The sequence below is a fragment of the Balaenoptera borealis genome (assembly GCF_965194805.1).
Source record: "Balaenoptera borealis genome assembly, chromosome: 2".
In the NCBI taxonomy this organism is placed as follows: Eukaryota; Metazoa; Chordata; class Mammalia; order Artiodactyla; family Balaenopteridae; genus Balaenoptera; species Balaenoptera borealis.
In genome coordinates, this window is record NC_138867.1 from 10,628,498 (window position 1) to 10,652,568 (window position 24,071).

The following is a 24,071-nucleotide window of genomic DNA, read 5'->3' on the forward strand; positions in this document are numbered from 1 at the left end:
GTCCTCCTATTCAGTACTATGATTATTCTTTATCCAATTATTTATTTATGTTCTTCATTAAAGTTTTATATTGTCAATAGAAGTAATATTTATAGAGTACTGACCACACTGTAGACACTGTTTAAATGCTTTGCAAATATTAACTACTTTAATTCTCACCGTGACCCTATGGTGTTGGCCTTGTTATTATTTCCATTTCACAGATAGGGAACTGAAGCACAGAGATGGCTCTTCACATTAAATGACTTCGTATCACATAGCCAGTGAGTGACAAAGCTGGTATTTTTATTACACTCTCTTGGCTCCAGAACCCATGACTTTGGCTACTAAGCTCTCAGATTTACCTCTCAAATCATGGGTAAAGTACTATATTTCTACCTGTTCATATATTTTGATATTTACCAGTGGAACTTTTCTCAATCTATTTTTATCTTGTTATTGCTAGTCTACAGGAAAGCATTGGTTTTCGTATATTTTCTTCTTTTTTTAAAATTTATTTATTTATTATTTTATTTATGGCTGTGTTGGGTCTTCGTTTCTGTGCGAGGGCTTTCTCTAGTTGCGGCGAGCGGGGACCACTCTTCATCGCGGTGCGCGGGCCTCTCACTATCGCGGCCTCTCTTGTTGCGGAGCACAGGCTCCAGACGCGCAGGCTCAGTAGTTGTGGCTCATGGGCCTAGTTGCTCCGCGGCATGTGGGATCTTCCCAGACCAGGGCTCGAACCCGTGTGCCCTGCATTGGCAGGCAGATTCTCAACCACTGCGCCACCAGGCAAGCCCGGTTTTTTGTATATTTTCTTGCTAACCTGTTGAAAAGTTATAAATTCCAACGATTTATCAGTTGATTATCTCGGGTTATTCAGGGAAGTCACCAAAATACAGCTAGGTTTTGTTTCTCAATATGCAAAATGTATCCTTTTCTATGCTTTCAAAAAACTGTTTGGGTTAGCACCTCCCCCAAATTTTAAATGAATAATTTTGCATTAGACATCCTATCCCACTTTAGGGGTAATGCCGCTAGTTTTCCTCTAGTAAAAGAACGTCTGAGGGGCGGACGCAACGTTGGGTGTCCCAGCCTTCGCTCGAAGGCCAGCGCGTCGGCCGCGACGCCCGGGCTCCGGCGCCCGCGGCTTTCGGCCACCGGCTGCCTGGCCGCGCTCTGCGGGAGGAGCGCGGCTCACACCACCTCCCTGGCCGCGAGCGCGACTACACCCGCGGCTTTACCGACTACCACCAGCACAGCCCCGCCGCCGCCGCCGCCGCTCCCGCCGGGCACCACTCCAGCCCCAGAAACCTTGAGAGCCGCAGCACGGGGTTTCCTGTTCTGATGCTAATGCTACCCGCTTGGGGCCAGAATGCAAAGGTAAAAGCTACTGTTCAGATAATCCCACAGTGCGTGATTGCAAGGGGGTGAACAGCACAGAATTCTGTCCTGGGCTCCCTGCCACACCACTGCCAACCAATCCTGCGGCGAAAACCACAACTCCGCCCTCCCCGTCTACAGCTTGTACCACGGCTACTACATCAGGTACACCGGACACCACTTCAACGCAGACTTCACAACCTGCGCGCAAGTCTACCTTTGGGGCAGCCAGTTTCGTTGGAGGAACTGTCCTTGTCTTGGGTGTGCAGGCTGTAATTTTCTTTCTCTATAAATTCTGCAAATCGAAAGAACGAAACTACCGCACTCTGTAAACAGACCCGCTAAATTAACACGGACTGGTGTGTAACTCACTGAAACCAAAATATTCTCTTTCAAGATGTCCCACATGGAAGACGCTATTCTAGGATCTTTAATTTTTCAAAGGATGCATATAGGAGCATCGCCCTTGGAGAGAAATCAGTTAGATCTATTTGCTCAACGGGAATATTTAAAATATTCTGCGTGAATCCTTGTGGCTGTCTTCTTTTATTTTAAATGGCTGCTGCTGTGTGATTATGTTCTCTCTCCTTGACATGCCAAATGTAACTCTGTAAGTGATGAAAAACATTGTCCTGCGCAGACGACCTCATGACTCTTTTAGCAATTCAAATGCAGTCATTTTAAAGCCTGAAAGCTGCATTTTTTCATCCTAACTCGGGATGTAGTTTAGTAACCAGAATTGAGAAAAATGTGCCAAATGAACAGCAATCGGGTGGATTTGGGGCTATCATTGCAAAAGTGGAATAAATTTATAAATTTAGTATCCTTAGAGTAGAATTTTGTGCTTGATAAGTTATTTTTTCTACGTTAGAAAAAAGATGCCACACAAGGAATTACATTCCAGATTTAAAGAAATGAATGGAAAGGATACAAAACATTCAAGTGTAGCAGGTTATTGTTCATACTTGTAAAGCACCTTATATCGTTGAGAAAATAAAGAACAGTGCCTTAAAAGACAGACTGAAAGGTAGACTGGAACTTAAAATGTTGGTGATTTGTTCTTTCACATTAATGAAGGGAAAGGTTGGACTGAGGGTGTTAACTCTTGATGTGAGCAGTAGTAAACCTGCTTTTAGATACCATAATGTTAGTATTTAATTGAAAACTTACCTACTTTATTCCAAGCCTGAGTAACTTAAAGGATGTTACACAAAGTCAAAGGCCTTCATTTACTGAACCTCCCAACATTTTGCTTATGGCTGTTAAAAGTATAAAGTCGATTTAATTATATTTTCCTTTGTACTTCAAAAACGTATCCTAACACTGTTGTACCTTAAAAGGATTTCCACCAAGCTTTCTGGAAAAGTAACTTCTATAAGGCAAGAAAGAAAGAAGTTGTTTTAGAATCATTTATTAACTCTTTCAATAAGAATAATTTTAAGTTTTGAGATGGCAAATGTGAGCAGTGTAATTTCAGAAAAAATTTTAGTTGATTAGATTACTGCAGATTTTAAATAATGATTGCCCTGGATAAACAGATTGTACTTTTTCTTTCTCCTTTTCCATCCTTTCTTCTTCTTAGTTTCAATTCCTGTAGTATAGTAAGCATGCATACTTATATTTCTTTAGTTTCCCTATGAAGCACTAGTGTTTTCAGGTTTAGAGGGATACTTCTTCCCTGCCTTTGACACATTGGATTAGTTCAGAGGCTTAAATCAGTTTAAAATGAGCTTTTGCTTTTCTAGGTCATTAAGGTTTTTTGTTTTAGTTTCTTTAGCCTATAGCGGCTGTGTTTAGCACTTGGTTTTCAATATTTTATAGTAAGAAATGACAAGTTGCTTTGGTCCATTTCAGAAACCAAACTTCCTTACATTTAGATAATTAAAGGTTCTTAAAATGAAGATTTACTGTTTCTTCTTTACTTGCTGGGACAGCTAAAGTTTGTTTTACTTACACATTGGTATATATACCTAATGTTTTCAAGTGCCTTAATTGTTTAAAATCTCTGGCTTCAAAGGTTTTTGGGGAAAGGTAGGCTTACCTCACATTTTTGTTTCCCTCAGTAGTAATATTTTTGGTACCACACAAAAAATTTTATTATAGTGCCATGGCTATTAGTTTTTAGTGAGTGCTTTAAGATACAAGATTCAGTTGAAAATATACAGAATTTCCATTCTCCCAAAGTGGTAAAAATTAGCTACAATGTTATAATTGTCATTTACCTAGATAGGAATACCTTGCCACACATTAATGTTAACACTATAGCTATTTTTGTGAAAATATAGCTGATGAAGCCTCTCATCTTCTGTAATTTTGAATACTGCTCTAACAGAATGATAACATGGAATTAGATTTTACAAAAAGAGCTCTTACAACAGAACTCACAGCCTTTTCCCCTCTTCCTTTAGCAGTTTAGTATCTTGAGCCATTAATAATTTTGGGGTTCTTTTTAATCCAGAAGGTATATAGAAACCTTTTCAGATTTTTCGTCTGATTTGTTCATGCAGATTGTAGTTCTATTAAAATCCCTACAGATATCTGTTGCACAGACACTGCTGTATTTAGAAATTTCTATTTCAGTTCATTAAAAACTGCAAAACCAATCTGTATCATGTACCAAACTGATTTAAAATAAACCTACATGTTTGTTGGATTAAAAAAAAAAAAAAAAAAAGAACTTCTACTATTTTGGGTTTTTTTTGGGGGGGGTTGTTTTTTTTTTAAGACAGGTACTGTCTAACCTATTAAAAAACAATAACATTGAGATTCTTACATTCAGTCAGTGACTATCATTTCCTGGATTTTTCATTATTATAGGGTACCAAAGCTCTCCCACATCCTACAAAATAGGGCTATATATTCGATGGAAAAGAAAGCTATGTATCGCCCAGGAGAACTCTGATTTCCATAGTATGGATAGATAACAACTGGCATTTGTAAATACAGAGGAAAGGCAAGAGGAGAAGTTTATTCCTCATTCTTGTTGCGATTAATCCTTCTGAGTTCATTTAAAAATCATACTATAATAAATTATATTTAGAAGTAATTTTTAAGGAAGGCATTCATTGTTCAGCCCAAGGTTATGTGTTTTTGATTGAAAGAAATCGCAAATGGCAGAAGGCTTTGCCTATATTGAATGATTATTTTCACTCAGGGCTTAGGAATCAAATGAGATCAATCCAAATGCACTAGAAGCAGCCGGAAGCAACTCTCACACATTTCACATATGGTTACCCGGGAAGTAAACACTACACACACTTGTGGTTTCAGTCATTGAAACGGTTACAGAACTTAGAGAGAGTTCCACAAAATGTGAACACCTATAAATTGGCACAAGACTGAACTGCAGCCAAAGAAGACTGGCAGGTGAAGCAAGACGAATCTGAACTTTTAAAATCTATATTTATATTCTTTTTCTGTTTTAATCCATATGCACCTTATGCAGAAATATAATCAATAAGTGTTTTTACCTCTCTGCTCTTTCCTTAATTCTGTTTGCAATGTCACCCTTTGCAGTGGTCGTACAAAACTCAACTAAGTAAGAGTGGGTGGGTCTTAGGAGATTTAGGAGATTTAGGAGATTTTCCTTCGAAGCTTGCTTTATAAAACCTCTACCTCTGATTAACCCCACATCTCTGCTCCTATCCTTTCTGCTGAATGCTGCCAGAGAGAAGTGCCGTACTCACATGGACCAGAGCCACTGTACAACCCCATTTTGGTCCTCAGAGTATCTGTTAAAGGTTCTTTGTGCTCTGGATTCTCTGTCCCAGTCACCGCAGACGTTACCTCAAACCTGTATCATGCTGTCTCCGCCAATGAACCCACCAGCTCTCCATCTCAAGAGATAACTTTTGTTCTTACTGACCTATGAGCCGCAGAAACCTACAGACAGGAAAGCCTTCAACCTGTCCTACACAGATGAGCTTTAACGCAGAGCCCCGTAAGACAGACATTTAACACCTTTGAATTTAACTATACAAACTCAATAAGAGTGACAAAAAAGAAGTCAATGATAAAATTATTGCATTCCAACAATTCTGAGATGCACACTTTTCATATCTTAACATCTCTGAAATCAGAATGCATCTTCTAGCCAGTAGTTTCTTACAATCACTTTCAGCCAGACGGTGGTCATGACACTGTTCTCAAGTACTGCCACAGGTGGGAACTTGGGCCTGCTGTGTTTCATTCAAAAAACACTTGAAGGACTTTGAGGAAGAAATATCAGTTCTGACTATTATCTGAAAACCTTCCAGGGACATATTCTGGTGAGATCAAGAAAAGAAAACTTGCAGAATGTGTCACAAGAGCTGGAAAGACAATCACAGAGGAAACCGTGAAACCCTTCTTAAAAAGGTTCTGTACCCTCACCACTTTTAGTGTCACTGAGGATGGCTGTGCATGGAAAACTAAGACGCTGATGACAGAACATCAGAAGTGAATCGTAAGAGAGACTGTGGAAAAGTTTTGGGAACACTTCACCAACTTATGGAACTTGTACTTTCATTTTTAAGAATGTACAATAATATATGATAACAAAAAATCTGTATCTAGATGAATCTAAAAGAGCTTTTCCAATAGGAATGAAACAAAATTTTAAGTAAAAAAAAAAAAAGCTTTGCGTCCTAATTTTCTCTTTCTCTCCTTCTCCTTACTTCCTTCCTTTCTTCCTTCTTCCCTCCCTTCCCTCTCTCTCTCTCTCTCTCCCTTTCCCCCTCCCCCTCCCCTTCCTTTACTCTGCTGTTTCTTTTTTTCTTCCCTCTTTTTCTTCCTTTCTTCCCTTTTCCTTTCTCTCTTAGTTGTATATTTAAAGTGTCTCAGATTTTATGAAATTTGGCAATAATTTAAATAGTGCTAGTGATTCTGACAATTAGTCACACAATTAGTGACAATGAATCTGAAGATTGATCATACAAAAAGCAATTTTCCAATTAATATGTTTTCATAAGTACATTTTAAATGGCATACTAATCAAAATATATTTTTAAAGTATTTCTGATAACCCTAGTGAACTTAAAATTCAAATACTCATCAAGTTAATGCTTTATATTTTAAATGACATAAACACCTGGGTTGTTTCTTATTCACTCCATGACTTTTGCCATATAGATGTTTATAATCTTCAAAGTAGCTGAAAATCATCTTCTCAAAACCATCATCCAAGAGAATGTTATTTTATTATTCAAGTAATTTTTTTCTTTTTAAAAAATTACTGCATTCATCTTTTTTATTTGCTAGTTCACATAACAAACATATTCTGAATGTCCATATCCACAAGTTACAATAAACTTTCAAGTTTTATAAAGAAGGTGAAACTGGCATTATTATATCTTTGTCACCAAATGAGACTAACACATATTTCCTGACAATAACTTGTATGTATATGTATGAGTGTTCATATTGACACATGAGCTTGGTTCAACAAACCTTTCACAGATAACAAGGAATATAATCACCACAAGCAGAGGTCAAGAACAAGAGCAAAAAGAAGAAAAAAAGAAACACGCATTAAGGAAAGCCTGTCTGAACATCAGGTATTTTACAGTAGCTTGATGGCGGTGGTGCATTCTGAGTTCATCAGCTGTTCTGGAGTGGATCAGGAGTCAAGTCAATTACTGACAACCAACAAATAAACAGAATCCATTATCGGAAAGCTCTTACTTCCTGTCTCCCTATGCTATGCTGAATTGCTGTATTCAGTGGGAAACTCACTAAACCGAAAAAACTTGACATCCCTCATCATTGTGAAGGCCCTAGTAACATTACAGTCAACATCTTGAAGTCACTTAAGCCCTCTGGCTCTGTGCACTCTGCTCTCAAGCTCTCCATAAATGGCGGTTGCTTCCTAATGGGAGGAAGTGACAAATTAGTGAATTACAAGTTTACACGGCGCTATATGAATACATTTCCTGAGAATTAGCATTATTGGCTGCTAAGATGTGTTTTGAAAAGAGGTACAGAATTTAGAATTTTCTAAATTGAAGTCCTTCAATTGTAGTAAAATTGTAATAAAAATTACAATAATTTTTAATAAAAAGAAGTCACATTTTTATCTAGTTTACAAAGAATAAGTGAAAAGAATGTATAGATCTACAATGATTCAGTATTATCATTAAATGGTGAGTATAACTAGATAGCATTTAAGAATCATTTCACATTTTCATAAGAAGTTAAAAAATTCATTTTAGTAGGTTGTGCACAATTGGTAGGCTATTTCTTGCAAAGATTCTTAATGTAGTATATGCTCTTAGAATGAGTCACTAAGTCCTATAGAAGAATAAGCATAAGTGGAGACTCTAGACATCCAGGCATAATTCTTCGATTTGTCTAGTGCATCATAGCCTCCCAGTCTCAGCAGGTCCATTAAAGCAGGAGCACCAGCTCATAAATGTCTCTACAGATAGAATTGGAACAGGGACCATGGGAATAAGGACTCATGATACCTGTTCAGTGGGTTATCTACGCAGCTGTAACGGATCTTCCAGAACATCAAGCTCAGGCGGTGTGATGGCCAAATGCAGCTGTGATCATGACCATCACTTCCTGAATTCAGGCTTGATGTTTTTGTGCTTTCTTCCTCTATCTCTCTCTGATGCTTGTTTCTTCTCATTGCCATTCTGAAATAACGGCTGCCTCACTCTATAATTTTGACCCTGTGCTACAGTTTCAACTCTCACCCTAGGGTTTGGTCTTACTAGAACTGAACTAAATTGTTCAGTTCCTTGAATGCATCATACTTTGTTTTCTTTGGGGGCCTTTCCCCAGGTCCTCTTACTAGAAACAGTGCTCTTGTAGGTATTAGCTTGAGTCATATGGATTTGCCATTTCTGTAGGTCAAAAATAGCAGAATCTCAGCAATATTGCAAGGTTGTAAGGTTTACCCTAATATTCTCTCTTCAAGTCTCAATTTAAAAGTCCTTCCCTCCAGGGTATTTCCCCAGTCTGCTTTTTTTAACCTTATGTAAGCATTTGGCACAGGTCTAAATTTTTGTAATTCCTTATTCAGTTGTTTGACTTGAACATTAACTGTGAGATCTTTGAAGTCATGAGCCATACTCTATTAGACATCATTGTTATCCTTAATGCCTGGGAACGTTTTATTGAATATGGTAGGTAATACTTTTTGTAAAATAAATGTTGAGGAATAAATGCTATTAATAGATTCATTTAGTGAACAAATTCATTCACAACAAAAGGAGCCTTGAAGCCCAAGACAGCACCTTTTCTTAGATTCAACAACACTCAGCCCAATGTCTGGTTCAATTATTTTTTCTTGAATGAACAGGTGAATTATTTGCCTTAAGCAGTGTACATTTATGTTTGCTGATGTATCATTTATACAAACAGTTGTGAGGCAAGATCATTTCTGATAGTTGCTCTATGAACGCACCCATCTATATCTAGCGTAATTCCTAGAAAAACCATCTGAAATGGGTTTGGAAGCCTGGTAGGATTTAAATAAGAGGAAATAAATTAGAAAATTTTAGAAGTCAGAAAAGGGGGCATTCAAAGGTATTTTTCTCATTTCTTTGTTGTTTCCAGGTCAAACTGAATTTCTTAAAGTAGTTATTTATCTTTTTGAAAATATGAGATAACATATGCCTAAAGTGAAATGCACAGACCTTAAGTATATAATTTGATAAGTTGCTAAATACATACAACCAGATAATTCACACTTGAGTCAAGATACAGAACATTTCTATCACATCTAAAAGTACCCTCATGTTCCTTTTATTCATGCCTCAGCCACTATCTGATTTCTGTCACCAGAGAGTAGTTTTGCTTGTTCTTGAATTTTATATAAACAGAATCATAAATAAATTGTGTCCAGGGTCTTTTGCTCAGCAAAATGATTTTTTGAGGTTTCATCCATGTTGTTGTATGTTTCAGAAGTGTGTATACATACATATACATACATACATACATATATCATTGATGAGCAATATTCCATTTTATGGCTCTACCACAACATGCTTATCGTCACAGACATTTGGGTTGTTTTCAGCTTGGGGCTATTAATAAAGCTACCATGATGTTCCGATACAAATCTCTTTTCAGACAAATGTTTCCATTTCTCTTGGGTAAATATCCAGAAGTAGAATGCTGTGTCATATGGTAGATGTATGATTAAATTTATAACAAACTACCAGAATTTTCTCCAGAATGGTTATATCACTTTATACTCCCACTAGTAATATATGAAAAGTCCAGTTGCTGCATTATCCTTGTTATAAGGGAATATTTTTGCAATCTTGACCTAGGGAAGAATATTTTAGAGAGACTAGGAAAGCTCTAAATATAAATTTTTAAAAGGTCAATTTAGATTTCATTAATTTAAAAAAAATCTGCACACAGGAAACCGCAAAGATATTGCAAGTTTTGTCCAGACCACTGCAATAAAGTAAATATCGTAATAAAGTGAGTCACACAAATTTATTTGGTTTCCCAGTGCATATAAAAGTTACGTTTACACTATACTGTGGTCTATTAAGTGTGCTATATAGCATTATGTCTAAAAAATGCACATTTCTTAATTAAAAATACTTTATTGCTAAAACATGCTAACCATCATCTGAGTCTTTAGCAAATCATAATATTTTTGCAATAGTAACATGAAAACTCACTGATCACAGATCACCGTAACAAATATAATAATGATGAAAAAGTTTGAAGTATTGCAGAAATTACCAAAATGTGATCACAAAGACAGGAAGTGTGTAAATGCTGTTGGAAAAACGGCACCAACAGACTTGCTCAATGCAAGGTTGCTACAAACCTTCAATTTGTAAAAAATTCAGTATCTGCAAAGTGCAATAAAAAGAAGCACAATGAAACAATTTATGCCTGTATAATTTTTAAGTTATTTTCAGAATGTCTGTGACCTTATACTTCAAGTGTAACTCTTGTAGACAGATTTTAGTCTTCTTTTTACACAATATGACAATTTCTACCCTTAAAATGGAATGTTTAGTCCATTTATATTTATTGTAATTTTTAATAAGGTTGAATTTAATCTACCATATTTCTACACTTTTCTATTTGTTAATGATTCATTGCAGGGAGTGTAGATTATGTTGTTCCCCTGTAAAGTGTGCTAACTTTTTCTCTAACAGATAGTTGAGCTACAAGTGGAACAACTGGATTCTCTCAGTGTGGTATAACAGGAAATATATATTTGTTTTTTTGTTCCAGGCTCCTGGCACACAGCTCCTAGAACCCTTGGAATTCCCTGAGTGATAAGGGTGATAGATAGGCATGCCTTTTTTTCTAATTAGGCAACCCTTGGCTAGCTCCTAGACAGCTTCAGGATGGAGACTGGTTGTAAGAAAGACCAAGCCTTGATTAGAAGCTTGGAACTTTAGTCCCAGCCCCCAGATTTGGTGGGGCGGTACGGAGAGGTGCCGGAGATTGAGTTAATAATCACCAGTAGCCAATGATTTACTCAATCATGCCTATGTAATGAAACCTCCATAACCCCCCTCTGCAAGCCCCTAAATGTTGGGGTTCAGAAAGCTTCTGGCTTGTTGAACACACTGTGGTTGCTGGGAGGCTGGTGCACCCAGAGAGGGCATGGAAACTCTGTACGCCTCCCCACAAGACGTACTTTGCCCTGTGCATCTCTTCCATTTGGCTGTTCCTGAGCTGTATCCTCTACAATAAATGAGTCACAGTAAGTAAAGTGTTTTCCTGATTTCTGTGAGTTGTTCTAGCAAATGAGACCTGACGAGAGGGTTGTGAGAACCCCCGATTTATAGCTGGTTGATCAGAAGTACAGGTGACTCCGGGACTTGCAGTTGGCATCTGAAGTGAGAAGCAGTCTTGCAGACCTGAGCCCTTAGGCTGTGGGATCTATCGTAACTCTGGGTAGTTAGTGTCAGAATTTACTTGTTGAGCACCTGGTTGGTATCCAGAGAATCGGAAAACTGGTTATTAGGTTTCGAAAACACTCCAGAGTCAGGCTTGATTTCATGCATGATAGTGTCAGTGTATTCTGTTTTTCTCCTTAGTACTAAGACATCACTTTTACTCTTGGCTGTGGTTACTTCCAAAATGTGGATTTTCTGGGATCTCAACTGAATGTCCACTGTGCTCAGCAAGGCTGTTTCATTCTGGAGAGACCAGAACTCCAACATCACTCAGCACCACATGACCTCTGATTGTGGAGTTGAATCTCCATTCAACTCTTAGTTCAACAGAGGCTGTCCTACCTGAAGCCTTTGGGAGTCTTTTCCTGTGCATGTGCACTCAGCCCTCAGGTGCACTAAGATGGACCTGAGGGACCCTCCTATGCAGATCTTACATTTTCCTCTTCTCTGATATCTGCTCCTTCACTCACAAAGCTCCACCTTCTCTCCTTGGGTCAGTGTTGGGAAACCACACCTCGGCTGAGACAAATATGAGACACCTCATATGCTTCTTTTCTCTCAAGAATCAAGTCCTGCACAACCTGTTGGCCAAAGCCTGAAAACGACTGCATCATATACAATATTTGTTCAGTGTTTACATTTGCTAATGTCATAAGTTCCCACCTTCTACTAATTGCTTCTTTATGACCAGAAGCAGAATTCCAGTCAAATACACGTGAAGAATTGTTACTACTGTAGTAATAGTATTTAACATAATGAACATTTTCAGGTGAACAGTAAACACTAAACAGGTTAGAATATTAGGTACTCTTACTGAAGTAGTGAAAAGATAGACGGAATCAGATTTTGGACTTTTCTTTTTTTTTTTTTAACGTGTAAATATTTTTATTTGTGGAGTAATTATTGAAAGAAAGAAAATAGAATACATAATTTACAAACTAGCAAGGAAAAGAATAACAATAATAATAATAATAATGAATCCAAAAGAAGGAAATAAAAGAGAACAAAAAGAAGGAGAACAGATTTCTTTTCCCCATTGGTCCATCCTATTTTATTCTTTAAAATTTTATTTTTAATTTTTATTGGAGTATAGTTGCTTTACAATATTGTGTTAGTTTCTACTGTACAGCAAAGTGAATCAGCTATATGTATACATATATCCCCTCTTTTATGGATTTCCTTCTCATTTAGGTCACCACAGAGCACTGAGTAGAGTTCCCTGAGCTATACGGTAGGATCTCATTCGTTATCTATTTTATAAATAGTGTCAATACTGTGTATATGTCAATCCCAATCTCCCAATTCATCCCACTCCCCCCCCTTTCCCCCTTGGTATCCATATGCTTGTTCTCTATGTCTGTGTCTCTATTTCTGCTTTGTAAATAAGATCGTCTATACCAATTTTTTCAGAATCTACATATATGCGTTTTCTAATATGCGATATTTGTTTTTCTCTTTCTGACTTAGTTCACTCTGTATGACAGTCTCTAGGTCCATCCATGTCTCTACAAATGACCCAATTTCATTCCTTTTTATGGCTGAGTCATATTCCATTGAATATATTGGACTTCTTTAGCTGCCAATAAAGAGTCTTTACTCCAATAGATTGGCAAAGGGGAAGCTTTGAAGAATCCTGAGCCAATAGCATGAGGTCAACCGTTTGTGCTTGAGGGAGTTTAATCCAGCTGAGCTTTAGCAGAGACCAGAAAAGGGATGAGATCTGCATAGACAGAGAGACCAGTGAAGATGCTGCTACCTGGGGTGGTACGGCCACAAACAAGGATGGGGACAGTGAGGAATTTAGTGCAAGGACAGTAGTGCACTCCATTTGGAAGGATTACAACTAGACTAGTGTGGTGCAAGAAAAGTACAAGCCAAAGGTTTTGAGTCTGCCTGATCTGAGGGAGGGGGAAAGTACAATCACTAGAAATGAGGAATGTGGGGAAAGTAGCTGATTTCTTTCTTTTTTTTTTTTTTTCTTTTTTTGGCCACCATGTGGCTTGTGGGATCTTAATACCCCAACCAGGGACTGAACCAGCCCCCTCAGCAGTGAAAACATGGAGTCCTAACCACTGGACTGCCAGGGAATTCCCGAGAGTAGCTGATTTCAAGAACAACTCTATCATTTTGAGTGGGAGGGCTGGTAGGATAGCAAACATTGAAAAAGGAGGTACCAAGATGGAAAGGACCAACAGACAGCTGATAATATTGGTCTAGAGTCTCCTGATAGGACTAAATTCAAGATATTAATTTGAGAATATTTGTTTATATGTAGGAGATGGATGAGTTACATAAGGAGAGATAATGAGTCATTAGCATAAGATAGAATTTGGGGAAAAACCCAAATTGGGAAAGGGAAGATGGCAAAACCTACATGGTCTCAATTATTCATACTTTGGGACCATTAGAAGTCTTTTCATTTAAAGTATTAATCTAGCCAGTGTGTGTGTGTGAGTGTGTGTGTGTGTGTGTGTGTGTGTGTGTGTCTGTGTTTCCCAAGTTGACATAGTAAACCTTAAAACGGTTATCATTGTAATGACACAATATTATCCAGGTGATAATAAAGTAAAACACAGTTAAAGCACACAAAGCTATGTAGGATGAGTATCATTAAAAGCAAAATTTAATTTTAAAATCTTGAGAAAAAATAATAAATGGAAAACTGTAAAGAAGAATGTTAGTGGCATTTGAAAATGTGCCTGAATTTCTGAAATGTGTAGTTGATTCCTGGATTAAAGAATTATTCACGTAATATTTATTTACTAACCATGATAACTTTCCCCGTGAAATATATAAAATAAGAAAACATAAAAAGTCAGTCCATTATATCTGAAAAATAAACTCTTAGGGATATAAATATAAGTGTATGACGATTGTTCTTTTTTTCCTACTAAACCCAAAGAAAGCAGTTGCTACAAAAGTTACCAGGAAATCAACTAATTTTTAAAAAATTGATTATAATTATAATAAGGAGTGAGAGTGAGCAAAAAGCCTCTAGACTTGAAAAGAGTATTAGATAAAAGCAAGAATACTCTCTATTTTGCCACATAGATCCCAAGATGTTACTGGGAAGACATCTTAGAGATCGCTCTTTCTAGAGAAGAAAATCTGAGGTTCAGAAAGGTGAGAAGATTTGGCAAAAGTTTACACTGAAAAAAGCAGCAAAACTGGAACTACACTTCTAACTTTTTACTGCCTCTTCAGACCCTTTAGAAACTTAGTTCCTGATCTCTTAAACTAAGGCACTGATTCTTATGGAATCCATCACCTGTCTCTTGAAATGCCAACTTTTTTGAGTCTTGTGACTTTCTTCAGTGTGATCTCTTCAGTGGTTTATATTTCTCAAAATTAATTTTCCCCAAACATGATTAAATCATCTCAAAATTACTTTAATATATTGTTAAAATATACAGATGAGATAATTTTATAAAAGTATATCTCTAAAGTTGCTGCAAATTTTATCTTTACTAGGCCATTGAGAAAGCCACTCATGGAACTGAAAATGGAAAGAGAGCCATTTCCTCCCTCTTTAGAAAGTAATTACTTCTTTCTGATTGGAAAGACCAAATAAGAAAGAATTTTAGATTTCTAGTTCAGAGATGGATATTTTTTCTTTTCTTATTACCTTTTGGAGACAGAAATAAGTTCAGAGCAAAGAGTAAGTCCTTCTAATTGATGTAAATAATAAGGAAAGCAAATTAAGGCTTTTACTTTAATTCATTCTATGAGCCTAACATGATTACTACACAACTGCTTAGACAAAAGCCACCAGTGAACAAATAAAGTAGCCAAAATTCTCCAGTCTCTACTCACTTGAGAGAGAAAGTACCAGAGAGGATTGTATTAAGTCATGAGTTAAAGGGGTTTTGGGAGTCAGGAAGAAACCAAAGGGTTCCTAGTTATTTTTAAGATTTTCATTTTAAAGAAATGCCTCTAATCTGGGTCTTAATGAAGGCAAGACTCAAACACAGCACCCACCGAGTCACTGCAGATGACTTTCCATGAATCTGGACTTTCTGGAGGAAAAGTGACCATGGCATTGTAGAAAAACATGTCTGCATAATTAATGTCAAATATAAACTTGAAATAAAAATTAGATTATCTTAATGTTCTCCACTATCCTAATGTTCTCTGTCCATAGGTTGATCTATAATTAAAAGAGAATCATATTTTCCCACTAAAGAGGAAATATTCAACCATGAACTTGAATTTCCATTCTTATCTGCAAGTGACATTGTAATATATACAGCCTGTCTATGTATCCAATGGAAAATAGAGTCAAGTTAACTGTTAAGGTGCTTAATGAGTAGGATGGAGATATTGCTGGAAGAAAAGATATCTATTCCTGGAAAATCAAAATTTCTTTATGATAATAACCAGAAAGACCGCTGAAGTATGATGTGCTCCTAAGACCATGAATTAGTATTATATGTGTGTATGTATAGAATGTATCTGTTTGCAATTAACAGAGGATAAGCATTCTTCTTAATTACCCTTCTAAAAGACTATATTCTAGTACAGTATTTATAAATGGGAGATGATGAAGCCAAAGTTTAAACTCTCATGAAGTCTTCAAACATGCACATTCAATTCAAAGACCCTGAATAATCAAGGATTATGTCTAATAAAATAATCCAGAAAGGAGTCAGAATTTCACTCAGGAAGAATAAGACAATAAGTATAAGATATTAGATAGGTAAAATAATTATATTTAAAGATACTCTTTATTTCACCATTGCATTCATGCCTGATAGCATTAAGTAACTCTAAGTTATGTCACTGAATTATGTTAGTTTGTGAAATTAACTTTAATGATGGTAGAAGGGAGTTGATTGGCAATGTTCCACATTAGCACTTCCTAGTGAGCCAAGAAGGTAGAAACCATTTTAAAACCAGATGGCTATTCCATCTTCAAATTCCAGTAGTTACCAACATCTCTCAAAGCTACAGAGAAGTTAATTAAAAAAAGGTTTAGTCTTGAAATTCATTCAGATCTGAATGCCTCAGCTGAAGCTGCTAATGAAAATGCTATTCCATACTAATAGAAATTGGTTGCTAACATTGACATCTTTATTCAAAATATCGTATGTCTATCAAATACTTACATACATACCATATCATTGTCAAAAGAGCATTTGAAAAAAAAAAAGATCACTGCTGGGTCATTCTTTGAGAAAAAAATTTTTTTTAATTTTTTAAAAAAAATTTTAAATGTAAAACCATAATTCAGAAAGAGTCATGTACCACAATGTTCATTGCAGCTCTATTTACAATAGCCAGGACATGGAAGCAACCTAAGTGTCCATCAACAGATGAATGGATAAAGAAGATATGGCACATATATACAATGGCATATTACTCAGCCATAAAAAGGAACGAAATTGAGTTATTTGTAGTGAGGTGGATGGACCTAGAGTCTGTCATACAGAGTGAAGTAAGTCAGAAAGAGAGAAACACCATATGCTAACACATATATATGGAATCTAAAAACAAAAAAATGGTTCTGAAGAACCTAGGGGCAGGACAGGAATAAAGACACAGACATAGAGAATGGACTTGAGGACACGGGGAGTGCAAAGGGTAAGCTGAGACGAAGTGAGAGAGTGGCATGGACATATGTACACTACCAGATGTAAAATAGATAGCTAGTGGGAAGCAGCTGCATAGCAAGGGGAGATCAGCTCAGTGCTTTGTGACCACCTAGAGGGGTGGGATAGGGAGGGTGGGAGGGAGACGCAAGAGGGAGGAGATATGGGGATATATGTATACATATAGCTGATTCACTTTGTTATACAGCAGAAACTAACACGCCATTGTAAAGCAATTATACTCCAATAAAGATGTTAAAATAAATAAATAAATAAATAAAATAGTGAAAAAAAATAAAATACAATTTCAGGACTAATTGTATTAAGGAGACTTTAAAAAATTAAAATAGATACCTTAATCTCATAACATAAACTCATGAACAAATTAAAATATCACAGAAAAACATGTGCTCATTGCCTGAGTCTCAGAAGGCTGAGATCATTTTCATCCAAATTATCAGCTCTAATTCATCTGCCTTGCTACTTCCCCCCACTGATACTTATCGGGGAAAGCTGGAATTGACAACTTAGTTTTCCATTCTCCAGGAAATGAACTGCTTCATTAGCTCTTGTTCAGGGAATGAAGTATGAAGTTGCTCTTCACTGCAGGATTAAGTATGTAATTGTAGAACGAAAACAAATTAATTTCATTGTGAAATCACTGCTTTGAAGGAAGAACCCCAGCTAAAGGAATGGCTCCTCTGAATGGGAAATCGCTGAAATGTTTATATTTGGCGTCATCTGGTTTTCTAGTGTTCAAGGTGCTGGCCCTCGTTAAATAATGAGCCCGAGGGTGAAATGGAAATTAATTTCCCCAACCAGATGTCCGCTGAATAACTAAAGTCATGATTGAGTGTACAGGTAACTGGGTTAATATTTGGAATTGGCACACAGTATATATCAACAATGAAATTATGTAGCTCACAGATATGGTGATGAGTACAAAGACTCCCTGGGAACTGAGCCTGTGAATCTCAGCCCCACTACTTAGCGATGAGATAGTGAACAAGTTAAGCTGAGTGGCTTCGTCGCTAGAATTGGGATAATAACACTTATATTTAAGAATTGTTGTACAGGTTGATATAAATTGCAAAGTATCTAGTTGTAGCATACAGCAGGCGACATAATACAAACAGAACTCCTGAGACCTGTGTGTAATTCTTACCATATTTCCACAGACAGAAAGTTACTGTCGTAAGGGATTTCGCTTGAAGAGAAAATAGACTACGTGATATAAGGGTTTTCTCTCTTTTCAGGTGTTGTAATTTGTTTTATATTTTAATGTTATATGGGATATTACATCAAGCATGGCTATTTTCCTGGATAGTTTTAACATTCTAAAATGGTAGCTTTACATAACTGCACATATATTAAATAAAATGTATCCACTTCTATCTTAAAATGTTGATGCAGAATTGAGAACTGAGTAAGATGTGTCTTCGGAGACCAGCTCAGTGACAAGAAAGGACTCTTTGCAGTCAATCCCCTCAGCCTTACCTGCCTCACCTTGCCTGAATCCCTCTGCTTTGTACTTCCAAATGGACCAGTTACCCTCCTGCTTCACAAATACAGTGTCATGTTTAAGATGTACAGCAGAAATGTGTCAGAGGAAAAGAAAATACAGCATACTTTTTAGCTAAACATCACTTAGGAATCATATGTATCATGAGCAAAGAAATATAAACAATTTCCAAAGATCTGAACTCTTCACCAGACCTGGATGGAGTGAGCAAATAATTATTAAATTTACTTCACACAAATTGGATTTGTGCTATAGAAGGATGGAGAAGAAAGATGAGATGATTCTGAAACCAAAGGTTAAGGGGGATAAAGGCATTTACACAAACTGCAACCTGACATAACATCATAGCCCCCATGTCCAGTTGCACAGTTTGTGCACTGCCAAAAAAGTTGCTGGAGGAATAAGTAACTAGAGGCTGAAATCTGACCCTCATTACACTGGCTGAGTTACGCACCCTTTTCCAGGGCTCTGTCTTCCTAGAATGAACATCCCAAGTCAATAGGCTTGCATCCCACAGGGGAAACCAAATCTTAGAGACTCAGAAGAAAACAAGTACCTTAAGAAAAGGACAAAGACCAAGGAAAGAATGCTTTTGCCTAGAAAGATCCACACACCCTTCAGAGAGGAAGTTTTAAAGAAGACTTTTCATAGATGGGATGATCTCAATAGTCAGAACTGACAAAATAAAAAAAAGTTTCCACACATTAAGTTGGAGGAATACGTTTGGGTAAAAATAAAAGTGCACTGTTGTAAGACTGTAAAACGGCACTAATTGCGCCCCATCGTTGCACATTGTTCTCTTTCTGCATCTGAGTAGTAGACACAGAGCTTGTTGCCTGGTCCATTTCTGTATAAACAAAAGAAAGAACGCGCTGGAGAGTCTTAATCACTCTTTCGTAATGTGAAGTGAACGAATTCTTTTGCATTTAAAGTTGAGAGAATCAGATTTCTATGAAACTGATATGAAGGCCACAAATTTGGGACACAAATCAGGCAAATCACTTATAATGTTTTAGTTGATGGCTTCAATACCCACAGGTTATACAATCAGGAAATCCAAGACCTCCATTTTGGAAACACACCACTCCTGAATTTTCCAGAAAGTCTGGAACTTATGCAGTGTTAGGTGGGGTCAATCTGATTTCCCCACACAAGCAGGGCGCAGCAGGAGGGCAGTACTTCTTGCTGTTGATTTTATTGCCTGTAGTTCTCTCTCGTTATATTTATCTTTCCATCTATTTATAGATATAGCTCTCACTATGTATATAGATAGATATGGATATAAATGTCACTGTAGAAATGCATGTTTGTGGTTTTGCAGTATTTTTTTTTGAAAAGTTGCTTCCAACATTGAGCAAAGACTTATTTCAAATTGCAGTAAGTAATTATGCAGATGCTTTGGTTTTTATGAGTTAAAATTAACTTGGGATGTTGTGGCTTTACATTTGGGAATTCAGTCTAATCTTCCTTTTCTCGTTTTTAAAATCTTATTCCGAAGGCTGTGTTTTATTGTTCTGGAAGTTTTACAATGGCCTCTAGCCAAAAGCATTAAGGTTTCGAGTTGATGTTAGCATGCTGATGTACTTATTCAATATCAGGAATAACTGATTTTTACATTAAAATTAAAGTGGTGTTTTAGGAAGGGCTTTATTCATAACTTCAAATAAGAGAATGGGATACAAAACTGAATACACACACACACACACACACACACATCTATATACTGATGTTAGTTGGAGGCTCTCTCATTGATCAAGTCCTTACATCAGAACCACAGAAAGGAAGAGGAAAGGGTCCCAGGTGTTGGCTCCTGGCAAGGTTTCTGATTTGTGCGTCTCCCCTAGACCATAATTATGACTGGATAAGTTCAAGATCTAGGGAAGATCAATTCAGTTTAAACCATATTGACCAGACCTGGGCACACTCATCTCCTTAAAAAAAGAAGTGAAGCCACATATATTCACAGAGATTTGGGAAATAGATCTAAGTATCTAATTACAAGAAAAAGTCATCCATAAATTCAAATGAGTAAATGTGATGACTTCTTGGACCCCAAACAAGTATACAGTATGGTTAGTCTACGTGTTGAACCTCTGAACGTCTTTTGAATGCCAAACATAAGGTACACCAGCAGATTTTAAAGTAAAATAGTATCTAGAGCTTTTTTGCTTAATGAAATAATCCACTGACTTTCAGAGAGTTTTAATGAGTCTCGTTTGATATCACATGTGTCAAGTTTCATTAAGAGCTTTATAACCTACTTAAGGAAGGCAGAATTTTTGAGTTGATTCAACTATTCAAAGTAAGATTGCAGATGGAACTATTCTGAAAGGCACTGAACTAAAGAAAGTATAGCATTTACCAAAAACAAAAACAAAAACAATAACAACAAAAAGCACCTGATATGCCACACACATACTTGAAATGGAGAATAAGCCAATCAGTGCAGCAGGTAGAAACTTGTCTCCCATACCACCTACTCTAACCCCTGTTTCAATTTTGTCATCTCATTTTTGAAACATCCATCGGCATGGCCAACAGAGACTTATCTAAATAGAACCTGTGGTCTGCCAGGCGAGTACAGACATTTTGAATCCAAGTGGGATGGTGGCCTCCAGTCAGGGAATGCAGTGGGACAGAAGGGAGGGAAACACAAGAGGTCAGAGAAACCCTGGAGAAACTGGAAGGGGCTAGTCCTGTTCCTCCCAGGACCCCATCTTCTCTCACCACCTCTGTGTCACCCGAGCCCTCCCCAATTTTTATCTCTTTTTCTTTGTTTCTTCCTTTCTCTCCTGCATTTTCTGTTGTCAGTCTTTCAAATCATAGGTGACCCCAAAGAGATTTTTTAATGTAGCAACAATCAAAAATTTTCCCTGTGAATGAAACATCCATAAATTCACTAAATATGAATTTTTTTTAAAGAACCCAAGTCCTACCTATGCATAACATTTTTCAATGGCTTACATAAATTTCCCTTTTTTCTCTGTCACCTTTCAGGTATAAAGACAGCTTTCTCTAGCAGCTTACTTTCTAAAGAGGCCTTATTAGATGTGGTAAGAAAATCTACATCATTGCTGAATGTTGTCACGATTGCTGTGTCACTCTCAACAGGGTTACAATTACTGACAAAAGAGGTGGGAAAGTCTTAGAGAGTCATAAAATATGGAAGTGAAATAGATGTTTCACACATCTTCAGCATTGTCAATCCTGGGCCTGATTTATGGGGCAAGGAGTCAGACAGGAGGAGAGTGGGGTGAACTTCAGTGATTAAATACATTAAGGAGAAGCTCGCAGATTGGAAATGATTGAGTATTTACGAGTGATGTAAATCTCCAAAGTTTTAGGGTAGCGATCAGAATACTAAACTTAGTCTAAATAATCTTTGGATGCTCACAAAAGTTAAAAGAAACAAGATGTACATCTTTCAAATCCCTTGGAGTTATTTTTTCAATACCTGAAAAAACTCTTTTAACCCTAAATCTGAGCCGTATTTTATCATTCCTTCACAGGGTTTTTCTCTCAAGGGTAGAAGGCACTTGAGACATTCCTCACTGGTGTAGATAAATTGTATTTTATGTTTACTAAGGTTTTCTGCTATTCTTCTTGACTTCAAATTCTTTTTTTAAATTAATTAATTTTTTATTGAAGTATAGTTGCAGTGCTGTGTTAGCTTCAGGTGTACAGCAAAGTGATTCAGTTATACATATATATGTATATTCTTTTTCAGATTCTTCTCCCATATAGGTTATTACAAAATATTGAGTATAGTTCCCTGTGCTGTACAGCAGGCCCTTGTTGTTTATCTATTTTATATATAGTAGCATTTATATGTTACTCCCAAATTCCTACTTTATCCCTCCCCCGACCTTTGCCCTTTGGTAACCATAAGTTTGTTTCCTATGTCTATGAGTCTATTTCTGTTTTGTAAATAAGTTCATTTGTAGCATTTTCTTAGATGCCACATATTTGACTGCAAATTCTTAAGCCCAGGACATTTCCTATGAAATATACTACTCCAATTAATACTGAATCTGTTTCCCTTTTGTGCAAATTAATATATTACCAGTAAATGATAGAAAGTTTACCAAACATTCCATTTTTTTCAAAATTTTCTCTCTAAAAGGATGGTTCTCAATTGGTTGCTTCCACTGTAAACCAATCTTTTCATTTTCTCCTGGCTTGCTTAATTGACTCTCTGCTGACCTTTTTGTTTCTAAGTGGTTCTCCAGTAAAGTGACACCAGACAGATTATTATAGTGATGGCCATTCCTAGAAACAGAGGTTAATATGAAGAAATATTAAGAGGTGGAAAAGGCTTCCAGCAGAAATATTTAAAACTCTGAGGTATAATAATGTATTTAAGAAATGTGGGCAATTAAAAAGTATATATACAGTCTTAGGCAAACCCATGCATTCAAGTCGTTGTTTTTCCAATCACTGTTGTTCAAAAATGGGAAAATGAACATTTTATGAGTAAATTCTATTTTGATCATAAGTATGTATCATTTCCTCACCAAATACCTAGATTTTGTCAGTGCTTGTCCAAGACATTTCTAACAAGAAGTCCAGATTTGTGGCAAAGGTCAGGTTAACCTGATTCGGGAGATTTCAAGCAGAACACTTCAGGGGTCTTACTTATGTTGGAAATGTTTCTTTTTCCTTATCTTCTACCCTTTCAGAATACTATTCTGGCCCAACATTCCATAAATGGATAGTGAACTACAAGAGAGAGAAAGGATTCCTTCATCAAATCAGAAGAAACATCCACTCCATCATAAATCATTGATGAGCAGGAAATAGACAAAACTTTGACAATAAGCAGTTAAAAATAACTTGGCATTGACAATGAAGCAAATATGGAATGTCAGAATTCCCTTCACTGTCAGGAAAATAATCTGAGTAGGTATTTTCGTATCAGATCAATCCTCTGTATGCCAACTTGGAGTTACCTCCTCTTCTGATAGAAATGTGCTTTCATTTACTATTCAAATAGCTGCAACTTAACAACTCCAATATCTACTGGGGGGAGCCTAGGTTTCCTGAGTGATGACTTCAGAATTTCAGGACTGTATTTTACCTGAATAGAATTGTCTAGAACTATGGGCCTCTACTGAGTCCAGAGCGATAATAAAACCCAGCACTCCTTCATCTGGACAGGTCAAGAGGCCACAATGCACACAGCAGAGTCTATGAAAGATCTCAGATGAAATAAGAAGGATTAGTTAATGCTATAACAACCATGGGGCTTGGTTAGGAAATTAAATATTAAGGCACAGCACTCTAGTACTACTGGATATTGATACAAGCAGTGGATTAAGTCTAACATGAGGTTCTGTGTCCTTCAATCCACCCTGCAAATTAATCTGGTTAGAATAACTTAAACCAGGCAGATCATGAAAAGAGTTAAGGCTGTTCTTCCTTCAGTAAAAAGTTACAAACACTATTCTAATGCATTGTGTTAATAAGACTGTGGCGAATTATAGCTTAGTTTAAAAAAAAATTTTTTTTTCTGGCTCCTATAAATGAGAAGTCCAGGTACCTGAGTTTCTGGCATAGCTGGTTCCAGGAACCAAGAAGAGATGTCTGTTTGATCCTTTTCTCCTTACCATTTCTTTCCTTTACTGGCCTGTGCTTGGTCCCATTAACAGATATACATATTCCACATGGTGTCAAGATAGACAAAGATGGTTCTAGGGTTACAACATTCTGGAAGTTTGAGATACCAGAGGGAGA

At 36.8% G+C, this 24,071-nt stretch overlaps 1 protein-coding gene and 1 pseudogene across 2 annotated transcripts in view; one reads left to right on the forward strand and one right to left on the reverse strand.

Annotated features, from left to right (window-relative positions):
• CTNND2 (catenin delta 2) overlaps window positions 1-24,071 on the reverse strand; it is a 942,908-nt gene that overhangs the window by 692,816 nt on the left and 226,021 nt on the right.
• LOC309624500 (sialomucin core protein 24 pseudogene) lies at window positions 784-4,922 on the forward strand (annotated as a pseudogene). The gene has a single exon. The product of its transcript is annotated as a sialomucin core protein 24 pseudogene (transcript).